Here is an 18,767-nt window from a genome sequence, read left to right as displayed (position 1 = left end):
ATCTTTTGTACCGAAAGTAATCATCACCATCATTTCATTTGATTCACTTCCTCATTCGCTCCCTTATCTGCTCACATAACCTGAGTGACGATTACCTGCTATTACAACTACGAAGGCGACGACAATGGCACAAGGTATACTGGAGATTAGTTGACGTGACAGTTGGCGTATATATGCAGTTGTAGCGGTCATATAGCGGTTTAAGTTGAGTACAGACGCTTATTTCTACAACGCATGTTGGAGCACGGATCAGAGTCGTGGGAGGCACGGTAAAGGCGAATGAAAGAAGCGAGTGGGAAGATGAGGCCACTTTTCTGAGAAATGCGTTCCCACAACAAGGAAGGCCCGGCAGGGGTACCTCTGAGCAATAAAACCACCGGCGGGTCCCCTGCGGCTCTGGCAATCTAACTCACTACCGCCCACATGGGAGGCGGACGCTGTAAACTCTACTTTACACCGAAGGGGGAGCAGCGAAAGCGGAGGAAACCTCCTTGCCAGGCGGCTGAAGCGGCCGTAAAAGAAGGCGGTGATCCGGTTCGCTCGGGGACCGAATCTTTAGGCTCACCGATTGTCTCCACTTTCTCGCCACCAATAAGAACACTGGTTTAAACGTCCGGTTGAGCCGAAAATGGCGCGAGATCTGCGCCGGCGGCTCGGGTGGCGAGGGGGGACAAGCAGTGCCACGTGATGGCGACACGTCCGCAAGAGCACGAGTTGCCCCAACTCCTCGACCGCGTTGACAACCAGGCGGGCCGTGAGGTCTGAACACGTAGGCGCTCTCGCCGCCTCGCCGCATTGAAAATCAGCTTTGCCGCTTTCGCCGCTGCGCCTTCGGTGTGAATGAGCCTTAACCACTTAAACACCCCTGCAGTTTGGATACGTGGGGGACCGCCACTTGTCACGCCACCCACTATCTCCAGGATGCCCCTCCTTTTTTAGGTGCGAAGCAGCTCTTTGACTAGCCTGTGTAACGCTGTCCCTCCGTGTGTCCGTACGAACGAGCCGCAACGCGCTCCCCTCGCCGCAGGTGTTGGAGCGGTGCCAAGTAGGTCACGCCGCAGCTGCGCGTTGACATCACGCTCCCCTCGCAGTGCGCGCTGACGTCACTATCTCCCTCGCCTGCCGCGCGCTCGCCGCAGCGCCCGCGGCTGCCGCCTCGTCCGTTCGCCCGCAACACCTGCCGCTACCGCCGCTCGCTCCGCTACCGCGACCGCCGCTCGCTACACCGCCGACTCGTCCGTTAACGCGCAATAAACCTGACGCGCGCCTAACGTACGCGTTGAAACATGTCTGTACGTGTCACCTCTCTCTCTCTCTTCACCCTCTCCACCACTCGCAACGCTCGAGCGCACATCGAGTGTTATAGTCGCGGGAGACTTCAACGTTGACGTCAGCGGATGAGGAGAAGAATGGCTCGTCGATTACATGCGTGACATGCACTCGCTGAAGTGCGTGTCGGCGGAACGGAAACTACCCACCACGATAAGGGGAACGTGCATCGATCTGGTCTTTGTCAACTTCGACGTCGAATGTCTGCAGGAACCTCTCAGCGTGCACTTCACCGATTGCAATGCCGTGGTAGTGAAGGAGAAACGCGCGCCAGCTCCGGTCCGGCGCCCATGTCCACTCTGAAGAAACGACAAGACCTACGCCAGCCATCGCTTCAAACGAATGTTCCAGCGCTCAGCGCAGCACCCGCGTTAGCGCCGTTCAAACGTGACGCCACCCGTACGCAACGCTGCTGCTTCGCATGCCATCAGGGTTCCCTTTGCGAAGATGGTATTAATTTTGTTTGGCTGTTTCTACAGCGAATCTCTGTTAGGCTATCCTGTGCCGTCGTCGTCGTAGTAGCAGTAGTGGGCGTCGCGCAGGTCACGTGACCCCATGAGGCAGCGCAACCAGCACACTACCGAGAGAACGTATTGCAGGGAAGCTGTCTTAGTCTAGCCTGTGCGGCCGCCGTCATGGTTCTAACGGTAAGAGCTCGGCAGCACCTTACTTTACCTACGTAGCAGGGTGGCGGCTTGGGCTACAGTAGTTGTTAGGTCATGACAATTGTTGTAGCGCAAAATCAGGACAAAGACAAAAGGTATACGAAGACGAGCGCTAACTTCCAACTAGGTTTATTGTGCAGAACACGGAAATATTGCGCAGAACACGTACCATGACGTCCTGTTCGTCCAGCTTCAACAAACGGTTCCTCAACTGGGGGTGAAGAAACAAAGATGGCGAGAGTACTGCGACCGTATCGAACACACTGCAGACAACCTGTGGTCACGACAGCTACCTAGACTTCGTGCTCAGAGCCCAGCCAAGTCCCGACAAGCGGGTTTGGTCCACACTTGCAGTGATGTCGTTCTTGCGAACTATGTGCATAATACTCTCACAGTGGGCCCGAAATTCGCCGTCGACCGAGAGGGATCCCCTCCAGAACTTCTTTCCATGGTGCGCTCTGTTGCTAGCCGTGCGTCTTCAGATGATTCGCACAGATGCATCTCAGAAGGCGTCAATGTGCTCCTAAGGGTAAGCCTCCCAGTGCCGGCCTTCTGGTCAGAAAGACAGCAACTTTTCTGAGTGACAATGAACTGTGTGTCGTGCCCTCGGATAGGGAGGGTGGTTTTGACGTTCTCCCTAATGGTCTGTACCTGGGAAAGGCATTCACAGCTATAAGTTCCGTTTATAATTGCTGTAATGACATTCCTCTAGATAAAGTGAAGACGCAAGCATGTGTCGCAAGCTTGAGTTACAGAACTTAGCACAGCGAATTAGTAAAACCGAGAAACATGGGCTCAGTATGTTCTCTTCCGCAAAAAAAAAAAAAACAAAGTGAACATGCCCTTCCGAGTCATTGTATCGGAAAGAGGAACGCGGCAAAGCAACTTGGCTTGCTTATTCAGGACCATCTGAAGTGTCTAACAATTGATGACCCATTCCTAATCCAGAAATCGCAGGTATTGATTGAATTTTTTGAACAGTGAAATCAAACTGATGTGCATGCTTTTTCAATAGACGTAAAAGACATATTACTCACTACCTCATGATGAATTATTAGAATGTACAAGGTATAATGATTGGATAATGATAATGAGGATTGGTGAATTGAATTTCAATTTGAAAACGGGCATCAGTGCATGGAATTTCCTTGACCTCGTTTTGGTGTACAGTACGGTCAACTCTTAGAAGGAACACGCAAGCGCGTGGCTGACAGCCCGCGCGGCGCTCACTAGCGGCTAGATTTGTAAATGCGGTGCATGCGCACACACTTGTAAGGGCGGAGCGCGCCCGGCGCCACCTGCGACTTCTCCGCCCATACGCTAGGCAATTCCCGGAAAGCGCTAGAAAGCGGTGAAGTTTTTTCGGGGTGCGATTTATGTAGCCATCACTCTGCATTCAACAGGCAGAAAAACAAATATCCGCATTTGTTTATAGCTGCACTCTTTCGCAAGGTTTAACTGGACTGGTTTCTAGGCTCGCTGAAGCATCATGCGCAGAAGCTCATAAGATCAACTACATTTTGCAACAAGATTATTCTGTTAGAACAACACATGCTCACAATGAAATAAGGCGTGCACAGAACGATACCTGAAGGTAAACTTGAAGGAGACATCTTGCTGATTATACCTTTGCGACAGAGGGTTTATGGGGCAAGAACTACCCACAGGACTTTTGAAGGGTGCAAAGCTGGTGTATCGGTGCACGTCCGTACTCTTTTAAATGAAAATAAAATTCAACTTGTGCAAGAAAACAGCACCAAGAGCTTGCGCTAGCCATTTATACATTTTTCACACACTGTTACAGCAACTGGCCACTACTGATAACAGACAAGGCAATTGAAGCATGATGCAGCGAACACATATACTAAGCTTGCCCCTCCGACAATAAAATAACTGCCTATTCAACAAGCGGAAGGCAGAGTTGGTAGCACTTGCTTCTAACTTCGAAAACAAAAGCGCTAAGGATCAACGCACGCCGAGCGCTGGCGCATAGAAGTAGCAGACGACGCGGGGCAGGCACCACCGTAATGAATCTGTACGCATGCGCTGCATTTACAAATCTCACCAGCAGTTAGCGCTCCGCGGACAGCCGGCCACGCACTCGCGTGTTCCCTCTAAGAGTGGACTGTACTGTACCTTACCTCTACGTTCGTCGAATGGAACGATTGTATTTATCTGCAGAAAAAAGGGGTTGCAATCGGCTCGTGCATAGCACCTTTACAGAGCGATTTGCTGTTGGCCAAAATGGGCAATTTACTGCAGAAAAAGTTGGAGGGTACGCATGTCATCAAAGTATTTAGATACGTGGATGACCTTTTGTTTCTTCTGAAGTGTAATTCTTCCTTGTTCCACTCGCTATCGGCCCAAACGTTAAGCATGTTTGAAGATTGTTTGAAGCCTCCTCTGCTGACACATGAGATGCCCGAGAATGCCAGCTTAAGATTTTTAGATTTAAGATTGTTTCTTAGTGCACATCATATTTGTTGGCGTTACGAACCACGTGTGCAGAAACCATTGCTTCCTTTTTCTTCCTCCCACAGCAAGCTAGTGAAGCGAGGCAGGCTTCACAAGGCACGTACCTGCCTTGTGAATGCTTTTTTACAGGTCGTGTCATCCCAGTATTTCTGCGAGTTTCAAAGCTCAAGTGTCCCGACTTATGGCTTCAGGTCTTCCAGAGGCCTTCATCGCGTCTGTCGTAGAGTCCATCTTCCGGACTAGTAAGGCAGAGCAGAAGAAAAGACAAGCTCCGGGCAACACGGCAAAAGAGCGTGAAAAGATAGCCGTTGATCCTTACAAACACCGTATATCTCACAGACTCAAGAAAATCGGGAAACGTACCGGCGTTCGAGCGCTGTTTTCTGCACCGTTCAAGTTAATAAGCCTCGCTAAAACAACAAGCCCCCCAAGAAGCAGTCATCTGCTGAATGTAACGTTAAACATAGGACTAGATATGTGCGATGCTCGCGGGAAGTTGTCTATAGGGTTCCCCTTTCCTGTGGTGGATGTTATGTCGGGCAGACCGGAAGGTGTCTAAAGGACCGACTAAGGGAACATGCTAACAATGTTAGAAATGGGAAAGATGGCTTCACGTAGAAAACAGCGCTACGAGACGGGACAAAGAAAGGACACAAACACGGCGCTGACTATCAACCAAATGTGCTTTTATTCCACCAGTCCGCATATTTATACATCACCATGACTAACGAAAGCATAAAAAAAAAACCAGAAAAAACCGGTCAGCCTGCGCAAAGGCAAGGTTTCTTGCACAGATTTGTACTTGCGCCTCTTTTCGAGGACACAGTATAAACACCGAGTTGACCACACCCGAATCATCGTCCAGGCTGCCCAGATGGCACGTGAGCACGACTCATGCGTGAGCAAGCCTTCCTTGTCTCTCTCCGAGAAGGAGTTAAGGTTTCTAGAAAGTGTCGGCGCACGCAACTAGTGATAGTCATTTGGTCTTTTGTATTTTTTGATTTTTCCTAGACGTTTCCTTAGGTTCTTGTTGTGTGTTTATGGTGTTTAATTTTTTACCTTGTTCATCTTTGCATTGCTCATCTATTGTCACGTGGTTTTCCCACTTATGTATATCCGTGTTCTGCACAATAAACCTAGTTGGAAGTGAGAGCTCGTCTTTGTGTACCTTTTGTCTTTGTCCTGATTTCGCGCTATAACAATTGTTGTTACCTACGTGCTGCACAAGCGGCCAAATGCTATGGTCGTTGGCACGTGGACCGTTAGAGAGCTCTTCATTCAAGGCGCGCGTAGATGCCCAAGAGGCAAGTCACGTGCCATTCTTTTATTTCGCAGCCATATATAGCAAGGAAAGATAAATAAATAAATAAATAAATAAATAAACAAAAATAAATAAATAAATAAAAGCACAGTTTAACTCATAGAAATTTAAAGCCTGATCCCGCCACGGTGGTCAAGTGGTTATGATGCTCGACTGCTGACCCGAAGGCTGTTCTTAGTTGGCCCTTAGCCTCTGTCGTTACGCAGTACAGTGAACGGAATGTGCCGATGCCGAGGAGGCGGGGAGAGGAGGCGACCAATGAGAGGCCGTGCTCGGTGCGAAGAGGAGAGGCGGTAAGAAGTGTGGAAACCGCGCTGAATGCGAGGAGTAGCGGCGCGGTGGAGGCGAGGTGACCTATTATGGGTATAAGAGCGGGGTTTTATGCGCACCCGCCCTTTCCGAACATGATCAAGACAGCTCGTACGTCGGAGGAAGAATGCGCTCGTCGCGAGCAGCAGCAGGAGTAGACACTAGAGCGCTTTGCTGTTTTCACAGCTCTCAATTCGTCAAACTGGCTTTACGTTTCTGAAACCGCATGGAAATGCAAGAAACGGTGAGCTCGATGAGCACTGATTATAGAGAAGAGGGATTAATGAGCAATAATTAGAGTACTTACGTATGTCCGATTTCGTGGGCGACGGTGACGTAAACATTTGCTCGTTGACCACGGTCAGAAACGATGGCCACTTTATGAGAGCCGCAGGCTCCGTTCACATAAGATGACCCTGAATGAAAGCAGATCAGTTTTGTAATTAGGCTACGTGGAATGTGTGTAGACATTTGCATGCTATGTTCAAAAGCATGGCTAGGAAAACCTAAAATTCGAGAAACTGCGATATTTCCTCACCACCATCAGTAGAAGCTGCTACGTCACGAAAGATATCTTGCCATGATTAGAGAAATGAGTCATGGGAGAGAAATTTAGAAAATTATTATTTTTTGAATAACGAAAGATGAGCGGTCTGTAAAAAATGGGAGAATAAATGTCGTTCTCCCGAACTGGCTTTGAAGTAAGGTTGCGTTTGTTTGTTTGGACATGTACCGATGCAGCGTCAGTAATAGGAGCTTAGAAGCCTGCCTTTGCATGATGAATGAGAACTGCGCAGGTGACATCCCAAGTCGAACGTGCGCATTCTTAAGGCGAGAGCCTCAGATATCTCACAATTCAAGATGTTTTCGAGACTCGGTGAGACCTGGCGACAGATCGTGAGACCTTGTCGTCGGCGTGAGCCCGAGTGACGCAAAAAGTAACTGAGCCTTAAAAGTCGTTGTAAGGCCACGTGGTACTCAAGAGAATGATTGTATGCCGTCGGCGTACCGCAGGTCACATTACCTGAATGTGACATGATGCCATCAATGATGTCACAGATAAGCAAAATTTCTCACCTCATCATGAATTCGCAACATAGCGTCACACGATGAGGCCATCGCACGACATCGTCGCTTCATCAAAAGAAGGCCGATCACGGAGGCTGTGAAAAACTATGTGAGGTGCAAAAAGCCTGCAGTGCCTCAGGTCACGAAGGAAGTGGGAAAGCACGTTAGGTGCAGAAACCATTCACGGGGGGCGGGGCACGATTGATACAGTAAAAAGACGGTGGACACATTGTTGTAGGAAAATTAAAGCTAGTTCCACGCCTTTAAATTCTGAATAAAGAGCGAAGCTGGCAAGCAATCGCCACGCCCTGGCGAACTCAGATGGAGTTCTTCAATTTTTCTTCATCATCTTCTTTCTTTCATTCTTCGTTCATGCATTATATCTTTCTATATGAACCCTCTGTCCTTTTTTCTCTCCACCTAACACTTACATCACTCTTCCTCGCCTTATCTTTTCTTTCCCACCCCTTGCAATGCTATTCAGTACATGGTTATGCTGTGGTTTACCCTCTCACCTCCTACGTTCCCTCCTCCTTTCCCTCCTCCTCATCGTACCATCAGCCCTCCTCACCCACACTTTGCTTTCCCAATTGCTTCTTAAGCTATACTATAAAAGGTTATCCCATGCTTTACCTTCTCCGATCCTTCTTTCCTTCCTCCTCCCCCTCACTTTCCTTTTCCACCCATTTGCTATACCATATTATGCATAGCTACGCTATGCTCGGTGCTGCTTGGAAGACGCCCGCTTTCTGTCGCTCATACCCGTCGAGTTTTATGTCCACGACAGCGGCCCAAATCCGAGCTTAAACAGCGGCGCTGTTAGAACTGGTCACCATGTGTACGCAAAGAATCTTGACTGTTAGTGTAGCAGGATCTTCGAAGAATACTAACACCATATAAATGCATCATAAACGGGGCGTAAAGGTCGAACGTAAAGGGCGTAAAGGCTGAAAATGACAGGTCCATCAGCTTGCTGTCCGTTTCGTACAAAATACCTATAAAGGTAATCTCTAATAGAATTGGACCAGCTCAGAAATAAAAACCCAATGCCCTAATAATGGTGGCAGTTGATTTTTAATATACATTATTTTCCAGCACTGCGAAGTAAATGTCGAAGCTGCTGTATGAACAGCAACCATTTCGTTGTTTTCTGCGCAACGTATGGGAAATTGCAGCGTATTATCCAAAATATATAATAATGCAAACCTTATTTGAACGCATCAAATGCTGGAACATGGAAGTGGGAAAAGCACAAAATGTTACCATTGTTAAATGTGAAAGCAAGACGTACCCGTGCGTTCGTTACGCCTATTTTTCCAGTCGCCTTTAGTGCGAACCAACCTGCGACTGCAATGTAAAAACAGTGGTTGAACTAACGGCACAAAGAAAACGAGGAACAGCTTAGAGTCAAAGACCGCCGGCGCTAGTATTATCATAATCAGCGTTCAACCAATTCGCCCAGGTTCCCGTTCTAGTGTTCTACCAATTCGCCCGGCTTCCTGTTTTAAGAACAATCGTTACAAAATTGCACGACAGATGTTTTAAAGAGTGCAGTATGTAACGTGAAGCTCGTACGCATTACAATGGAAATTAAAGAACGCAGAAACGTTAAGGGCACAAAAGCTTTGTGGCTTGGACGTGGACTCATAAACCTTGATTTAGGTTTTCGAAGCACTAGTTACCTGGATAACGTTATGCATTGGCACCTACTGTACGAATAGTCACGCTCAGGTAGTTTCATAATAATAGAGCAGTCTCTGAACGTGTCGGTGAATCGAATTATAAGATATGCTGCTTCCAGTCATGCAACGAAATTAGCGAAAAGGTTGTTGATCCTGGTTGCATAGTAAGACAAAATCGTTATTTGTCTCACTAGTTGAGATACTTTGCGAGATTTGTCGAGACCTGGGCAAAATGTCACGTGACGTCATCAATGATGTCATGTACCAGATTACACCAGATCGACGAAATTTGTGACGTCATCATGACGTAATTATGATTATGCCATCTGACGATGTCATAATATGTCATCGTCGCTTCGTCAATGTTGGGCCGATCTCGGAAATGGGAGAGGAACGGGTGGGTTGCAGTAAACTCTTGCCTGTTCTCTCCTTAGTGATAAGACGGAAAGGCGGGCTAGTTGGTTTAGCTGCACTGTGGAAAGTTTGCGCACGCCACATGAAGACACAACGAAGAAAGTTCACAAGGAGCAGCGCAGACTAACAAATGACCTTTATTGCATTAGAAAGCACATATATACATTTCCGATAAGCACCTCATAATCTCCGCGCATGATTAACACGGCACCGTATATTCCTTTACATAACAACGTTAAAACCATTAACAGAACTGATACACTATCACATCTTGGTTAGCCAGTTAATTTGGTATTCATTCAATGCGATGGACGGATGACTAACACATGCGTCTGAAAGTGTAGAGATATGCTGGACTACATTGGACTACACGACTTCAATGCACAACGTGCACAATATAATATAAATGCGTGTCAGGCCTTCCCTTCAGGTTGGCCAAGTGTTCTTTTAATCTTACATTTAAATATCGGCCCGTCTGACCTACGTAGCAGTGGCCACATTTGAAAGGAATCTGGTAAACTACGTTTCTTTTGCGATCCGCAACCTTGTGATCAGGACACTTCGAGCACTTCTTAGCGATACTATTAGTCTTGTCTTCGTACGCGTTATTTACAGCAGGGCAAATACCCCCTGCTTTGTTTCTTCCCAAGAAAACTACACTCGAACCCTACTTAGCGGCCACCTTCTTAAGATTATTTGAAAAGCCATGCATGTAGGGGATTGCCGAAATTTTCTTTGCGTCTCGGCTTCTTTCCTCCCCTTTCTCCTCAATTTTGTTTTCTTCAATAGCCTTTCGCTCGCAGCTAGAAGAACCAAGTGGGGTATCCGGCCTTTTCCATTCGAAGCTTCTGCTCTAAAAACGATTCGTTCATCTTGTACTTGCACATTTTTGTTAAAGCTGATTGAAAGCATCCCATTGCAATTCCGTTTTTTTATTAACCTAGAGTGGGCGGAAGCGTACCTTAAGAAAGGCCTCTCCGTTCTCAAGGAATGCTTCCTGCACAAATGCTCTTCTTCGAAAGTGATCTTCACGTCTAGGAACTATAAACAGCTATCAATGGGCACTTCATAAGCGAAAATTAGGCCTTTGCCTCTTTTTCTGAATTTTTCCAACACACTTCAGGCGAACATATGACGTTGCCTGTTAAAGCCCAAAACCAAACAATCGTCAACATACCTGAATATTTTTAGAGTTTGCCATCCCGAAGCTCTAAAAAGAAACGTATTCTGCCAGATACCGTCCAAATGTGGCCTGTGCTACGTAGGTCAGACGGGCCGATGTTTAAATGTAGGGTTAGTGAACACTTGTGCAACCTGAAGGGAAGGCCTGACGCGCACTTAATATTACATTGTGCGCGTTGTTTAATGAAGTCGTGTAGTCCATTGTGTAATCAAACTGTTGTTTTGTATGTTCACCTAATCAGAGAAGAAGAGGGATTGTAGAAACTTGGCATATCTCCAGACTTCTGTTAATCGTCCGTCCATCGGATTGAATGAAGACGAAATGAACTTGCTAAACAAGATGTGATAGTGTATCGGTTCTGTTAATGGTTTTAACGTTTTTATGTAAAGGAATATATGGTGCCGTGTTACACATGTGCAGAGATTATGCGGTGCTTATCGGGAATGTAGATATGTGCTTTCTTACGGAACGAAGGTCACTTGCTAGTCAGCGCTGGTCCTTGTGATCTTTTTTCGTTGGGTCTTCGTGTTCTGTGCGCAAATTTTTCACAGTGCCCTCCTTAGCGTTAGCTTAAGGAACTGTCAAATTTGTCTCAACACAAAAAGTACTCGTTTACCTATCTTCTGTAATCTAACATAGTTACCATTTTGGCTAGTCGACACAAATTCAGAATGGTACCAAAAGAAGGCATAACAGGAGGTACAAGAGATCAGTATCTTCAATACGGCGAGTATTGAAGGACCTTTGATTACATCCTGCCGAGAGTTATGTTAAAGAAATATCACTGTAGTTCATGCTTCAAGAGTGTGGTGTACTGAAGTGATTGGTCAGTAGCATATGTGTAGGCGAAAAGTCAACGCAGAATGCCACTGTTTTCAATGGCCAACAGCCATAGCTCTGGCTGTCGCGAAAGCATGTACCGCTATAAATATATTAACGCGATAGCGTTAAAGAGCTCGTATCGCAGAAATTCCGCCGTCGGCGTCGGCAGCGTTGGTTGTGAGCGAAAAATCATCATCTTGTCCGTGACCGAAAAATCGAAAAAGCTGCAAATAAAATAAATAATAAAAATGTTGGGTCCGAGTGAGAATCGAACCCAGGGCGTCTGCGTGGCAAGCAGGTGTTCTACCACACAGCCACGCCTCTGCTTGGAGCTGCGCTGAAAGTAACTTCGATGCTTCCCAAAAATACGCGTCCTGTATACAGGTGTCACAGTACGAGATGTAATATCGCAGTAATATTGCGTGGTACAAGCGTACATTGCCATCGGGCGTCACACCACGTCAATATCATAATAACTTGGTGGTTTAAAGAGAGCCACCCATCACAAAAGGCACACAAATTATTGCGCGTATTCCCTTAAGACCACGTAGTGGGTGCTTTGCAACTTCGAAAAAGTTTCTCGCGCATAATTGCTCCTGGTTTAAAGCATGCTGCCCATTACATAAGGCACACACCTTATTGCGCGCATTCTGTTAAACACTCGTAGTGTTCGAAGTATTGCTATCGCGTTTAATTCTTAAAGGCGAAGCTTAAGCGTCCCCCAATTTTTTTCTTATAATAAATGATAATTAAGCATGAGGTCTTTCTATATAAGATGCACAACACTGGCAAAGTACTTTATTTACTCACCCCGTCAGCAGTACTATCAAGTCTGCCGTCCATATTCTCACTCGTCGTCTCGCGTACTCGATCATTTTCTTCAGCGTTTGTAGTTCCAAAACTTCGTCATCATCTGTCAGTACCAAATAATCTTCCGCTCCCTGTGAAATTCGCATCGTTCCTCAAAAGAAATGACAACACGCGTTGTACTCACCCCTCGATATGTCTTACATCCTGATAGAGTGACAGTGCCGGGAGGTCGAAGGGTCCTCAGAACTGCGTTTACCTAAGAAAGCCGATGACGTCAAAAAACGCCAGGCCTGCGCTGAAACCGCAGCACAGTCACAGCGAAAGCTGGAAGAGCGGCGTTTCTAAAGCACCGTTGTAAGCTCTCATGGGGCTACTAATAAAATACACAAGCAAGGTACCCACTACGCCATAAATCACAATATTTGTGAAGTTCGGAAGCACCTACTAAGCCATTATCCGTCATTCTGCGGAGAAGCGAGGCACCAGCTACACGTCTGTAAGCATTATGTGCACTTTGTTGACGCGACGACTGATGACGATGAAGAATTATGGCTCCACCCTTTGTAATGGTTTGGAAGCTTTAAACGGCCCACCAGTTACGCAATTTGCATTGGGTGACGCCCGGTCGCTATGTCCCTCTCCAGCATTGCTGTATAACATACGTTGACGTGGGAGAGAGAGGTGGGGGGGGGGCGAAGAATTTTACTGGGACCCCGAGGAAATGGATCATGCGCTTATGGGCTTCCTTGGCAACTAATACAAGTGCACTTGCGAGGAACCCACTACGCTATAAATCACTGTAATTTTTGAGATGTAGGAAAGCAGGCATTATGCCATTTTTCGTCATTCTACGGAGAGCCGTGGTATCTGCTAAACGCATGTGGCATTATGCGCACTTTGTTGATGCTGTGCCTGATGACGATGAAGAATTATGGCGGAGCCCTTTGTAATGGGTTGGAAGCATTCAACAACCTTCTCGTTGCGCAATTCGAATTGTGTGACGCCTGATTACAGAATTCGCGTTGTGCGACGCTTGGTGTTTACTTTACTCTTCTGCCACGCTATATTGCATATGTTAATATGGTTCCTTCTCGATATGAAGCCTGTATAGGACCTTTTTGCAAAGCAGTTTCAAGCACCAGCATGGCTCAGAGGTTGAATACTGGGCTCCCACGCAGAGGGCCCAGGTTCGAACCTCGTCCCATCCTGGAATTTTTTCTTATTTCGTTCTTATTTCGAGCGATAGTGGTTACGGACACCCGCGGCTGCGGCGGCGGACAACCGCGGCGCCAAAGACGGCCGGTGAAATGATCTCATAACAGCTTTCTCTGTAAAACGAAGCAAGTGATTTTGACTGGGTAGCGAACTTGTTATATTTAGTCGCAAATGAGCGCATACCTCAAACCTTGAAAAAATTGTTGCGTATTTCAAAATGAATATGCGAAATAAATATTTCGTATTGCCCAATTGGTTGGCCTCACAGGAAGTTTTATATTGCAGGTGCCAAATCCAATGTAATGATATTAATAATAATAATATCTGGGGTGGTGTGAATTGCAGACAGAGAGGCTAGCAATGGCGCAACATGCTGGATCTTGCTTCAGTGACAATGGCGCGAGCTAGTGCACTGTTGTTAGAGGCATAAATGCAAGTTCATTAAAAAATTTAAGAAAGCTTTATTGATACATATTTAATACAAGTAAATGACTACAACGTTAGCTGAAATTACATTTAAACCAGTCCAATACATCCACGACAGGTAACTGGGTATATTGAAAATATACAGTGCTATCTGCCGACAAGCCGATAAGCTCGATACGCCATGTTTTGTTGGGCGCGAAAACGAAACAAGTCGCATATCGTAGCCTTTCAGGTGCTATCTGCTGGATTTTATCTTCGTTCTGCGACGACTTCCCAATGGCTGACTACTGGACATGTTGACTCATGATCCAAAGTGTTGAAATACGCAAACAGGACGGGGACTAGAGGAAGAGACGACGACACAAAGGGAGCAAGCTACCAACGCTGGTATTCTGCGCTCTGTGTGTCGTCGTCTCTTCCTTTAGTCCCTGTCCTGATTGCGCAATGAAACAATTTTGACTTCCCAACGCTTCGTGCGCTGTTGAGGCAACGAGGGAGGCCTGACAATGCGGGCAACAAGGTAACACTAATTTTAATTGAATTTATAATTATCTTAACGAAGCAAAAGAAAGTACCGACGCTTACGTGTTTCGTCAACAAGGTCGGCACTGTGCTTTGGTTCGGAAATGACCGGTGCGCGCAAAAGCGCTCTTCAACCGCGGTTCTTATTTCTCCGTGCAGTTTCGTGGGTCGTCTGCAACATAACTAGACTTGCCGAACAATATTTCGATATATGCATTTTAGTACAGACGGCCGACGTCGCACACACGCAGGAGAGCATGATTGATCAACATTAGCTTATGGGTGTTGGAGAACGACGAAAGCAATGATTTACGTATATAAACGTGTGTAACAGTGCCACAGATGCTGCTGTGCGCGTACGCTGAAAATCAGCGTCGCCACACGAGACTCGGTCAGCGCAAAGGCCGCAACAGGCATCTCTTAGCAAGCTTCGCAACGCCGTGTGCGTCGAAGTACATAGTCTCCATGCCGCGTCTGCCCTTCGCATTACACGCCGTTATTCCTCCCCTTTTATTTTTCTTTGCTGTTTCCGGTCAGCGTGCGCTGAGAACACGGAGCTCAGAGTTACGGAGCTCAAAACTAGATCGAGCTGTTTCTTCGGTAGATCATCGCACTCATTTTATTACGATAGGAATTATATGGAGAGTCTCGGCTGATTTTTGCCGTCGCCGTCGCCGCTGTCATGCACCGTATATGTATAAGTCTATATATATATATATCAAAGCCATAAAGAAAACTATTTCAGAAAAACTTTCCGACGTGCGGAATCGAACGGGCGACCTCCGCTTTCCAAAGCGCGGCGTTAGACGGTTACGCCACCAACGGCCTCGTCTTTCAGCGTGCTAACGGCGAGCTATTTATATACACCACTTACATCAGCATGCTTTCTTAGTTACCACATAGATGGCGCGATGTGCACGCGTGGCGCGCCTTAAAGATCGTCGCCCCGTTCCTGCGAACGCCGTTGCTCTTCGACCTACATGGCGTGGTCGCCTTCGTGCGCTTATCTTGAGGAAAGAAGGGGGTCGACTGGCGGGTGGGGGGAGCGGGGTGTTGTATATATATAATAATATAATATAATAATTTTTTATTTCTGCCTCAAGAAATACATGGACAGGGGAGCTGCAGAAAAAGCTGTAATAGACAGCTTGACAACTTTCCCCGCGATGTCCGCGCTGAAGTCACAGAGCGTACGAAGGTCGCTTCGCTCGCTGCAGTGGCCGCGTTTGCGAAGGGAGCGCGCTGTTCAAACAGAAATAAGTAACAACTGGGACAGTTCGCGCTCGTCGTGTATGTACCTGTTCGTTTGTTTCGTGCGTCCTGCTTTATGTTTGAGCAGTGCCCTTCCAGTGTCGAGCTGTGACGCATGATAGTTTGCGCTCGTCCTGTGTGCTTTCTTTTCGTACGTCCTTTGGGCTCGAGCGACGCGCTGGCAATTTCGAGCTGCTTTCCGTTCTTTGCGTTACATTCCAATTTATTGCTATCGCATTCATTGCTTCGCCGTTACGGCGAAACTGATTTTTTTTCTGTGATCTTTCCCTCGTACGCTGTTTGCAATGGCCCACCGTGTAATGCAACGCCGAGTGATTCTGTTTCAGTGGCTCAAGAAGTGTTAGTTTTGCTATGTTTTTATTTTTGCTATGAGATTACCTTGTTCCGCAGCCTATATAGTCGGCGTGGTTTCTGATAATAAACATTTGGAAGTTGGCGCCCGTGTCTGTCAGTTCGTGTCCTCGCTTCGTCCTGCTCCTCTCTGCGCTATACCAGTTTTTGTGCTCAAGTAATTAAGAAACAAGCTCAGCAACAAGCCCTGTTCAGCCTGTCATACAGACGCTAAGCAAGGTCGTGAAACACACGAAGACAAACAGAAAGGATAGAAAACATTTGTATCCGACGCGTTCTTCTTAGAAGTATCAACCTAATCTAGCACCATCATAATTGATTTTCCTCTTGGATCAGCAGAGCGTCTTTAGAGACGACATTCTGAAGCGAACGACACCTAATCGGTTAAACTCAAATACCTCCATGATTTCTCTGGTACGACTACCAAGGTGTCTGCACTGCTTCGCAATGCATGTGTTCTTGTTTTTTCCCTTGTGTCCCGTTTTCCGGCGCTGTTTTCTTGCATCGTGATCGAGCAACTAGGCCGTGATTCAAATCAAGATGCTAACAGCTTCGCCGTAGACAATGTATTCAACATTATTGGAACGTGCGCAGGCTACAAGCGAAAAACGATTGAATAGAACGAAAATGACAAACTGCTAAATATAGCTCTGATAATTGCTTAACAGCCCCGATTTAGCAGTAAAGTTGAATTGAGGAAAATGTAATAAAGTATGAGTTGCACTTGCCTGCGATACGATACTTCTAACATGGTTCTCAACCTGCCTGTGGTCATTGTGAAATCGCTGTGTGAGTGCCTTGTCAGCAATGACGTAAAGGGTTATAGTGAAATCAGGTAATGAGTTGTTCCCTGTAAATAGGGGTAGAAACAAGATAAAGAAGCCGAATTAAATCGCGCTTACTTTACGTAGTGCGCAGTTGGCGTAAAAGATACATCATATAGATTTTTTATTTATTAGGCTTTTTATTAACACTGATTTTCTGATTTGATATCCTAGAGCAACCACACCGGAAAAGTGTCCATCCAGGCACCGACCCCGGAAAAGAAATAATTTCGCGTCACCTAGGAAACATTTTTTTCTGAGGGATTTGTATGGAATTTCATGCAGCTTTCTGCTACAAACATATGGATGGGATTTTTAGGGGCGAAGCTCCTTAAAGTGGCACCCGTTCGTCCCCGTCGTAGTGCGTAACCAGTCTTAACGCTAGTACCAGATCTTGACCTCCAAGGTGGTGCCGGTGGGAGATTTCTCCTGTGCGTTGTTGAACAATAAAAAATTCGCAGCGTGCGCGTTAACTAAAAGCCGAATTCTTCTGTCTCTCATTCCCCATTAGCAGCCATTGGCATGTTCCAGTAGGAAACGTTAGTAGAAGTAGAAGTGTAAGTGTTAGCTAAAAGCCGACTTCTTCTGTCTCTCATTCCCATTAGCAGCCATTGTTTACCTCCAAGGTAGTGCCTGGTGAGATTTCTCCTGTGCGTGATTAAACAATAAAAATTTTGTTCAAAACACCGTTGATTGATGAAATAAACCAACGAAAGACGCCAGATGTTTTCTAAAAGAAAAACGAAAAGACGCCACATGTTTCTAAAGCAAAACGAAAAGGCGCCAGCTGCTTAACGAACGACGCCAGATGTTTTCTAAAGCAATTGTTTTCTAAACAATGAAAATTCACAGCGTACATGTAAAATTAAAGTGAGCTGGAAGTCGTCATAACTCTCATCGAACCTTTAGTATAAACGCGCCCGATTTCACGTCGGTGATGATGTACTGGGCAGAATTCACGGAAGATTCACGGTTTACCGATGAACCTCCGCAGCTCGCCCACTCATCATCATTCACTCCGTGGATATGCTGTGATTTTTTTTTTTCGCGAAACAGGCTTATCTTTTCTATTGAGGGAAACAATTGGTTTGAGGGTTGTCATATAAATGAAGTAAGACAGCACTGCTCGTGTTATGTGGTGAAGCGGCCGTAATGCTTGGAGAGTTCCAAAAAATGCTGGGTGTAAATGTTTACTAAATATGGCATCGAATGACCCAGGGGCGTAGCCAGAAATTTTTTTCGGGGGGGGGGGTTCAGCCATACTTTATGTATGTTCGTGCGTGCGTTTGTATGTGCGCGTGTATATATACGCCAGCAAAACTGAAAAATTTCGGGGGGGGGGGTTGAACCACCCCAACCCCCCCCCTCGCTACGCCCCTGGAATGACCGGTCTTCAGATGGTTGGGTCACGGAAATCTACCTCAACATATGTATGAGCAACGTGCAGCTGTTGGTATGCGCCACTGTGCTATCACGTGATTGCTGTTTCACGTGATTGTGTTCGGCGAAAGGCTGTGGCCATTCGAATCCGCCGAGAGACGCCGCTGCTGGCCGCCACCGCCGCGTTGCGCAACTGTTGCGCAACGCGCGTTGGAAGGTGCAACGCGCAACTGTTGCTATGCGCCACTGCGCTATCACGTGATTGCTGAGAGAGTGTGAGGGAGAGAGGCCACAGCTGGCACCGTGCCACAGCACGGACGAACGGTAACAGGCCACGAGTATGTGACATTAATGGCTTTCGCTTTAATATCCCTGGGGAGAACGCAGGACTTCAATTGATGGCGCAAATGTTAAGACAGGAACGAAGACATGTAAGACACGGACAAGCGGATGTGTCTTCGTTCCTGTCTTAACATTTGCGCCGTTAATTGAAGTTCAGCTATGCACGAATTAGCCCGACAGCAAACGTTATTGAGAACGTAGGAGCTGAGCTAGATCACGTGATCAGGGCGGGAGTGTAGGAAAGGGTATGCAGCTACGCCACGCAGGCCCCATGAGCAGTAGGCCGATGAAAGAGCGGACCAATTAGAGAGCGCACGGGGGGAGGGCAATGGACTCCGAACGGATCGAAAGGCAGTG

This window comes from Rhipicephalus sanguineus, chromosome 8, assembly GCF_013339695.2.
Source record: "Rhipicephalus sanguineus isolate Rsan-2018 chromosome 8, BIME_Rsan_1.4, whole genome shotgun sequence".
NCBI lineage: Eukaryota > Metazoa > Arthropoda > Arachnida > Ixodida > Ixodidae > Rhipicephalus > Rhipicephalus sanguineus.
The sequence above is the reverse complement of the archived record's forward strand: the minus strand, read 5'-3'. Positions refer to the sequence as shown.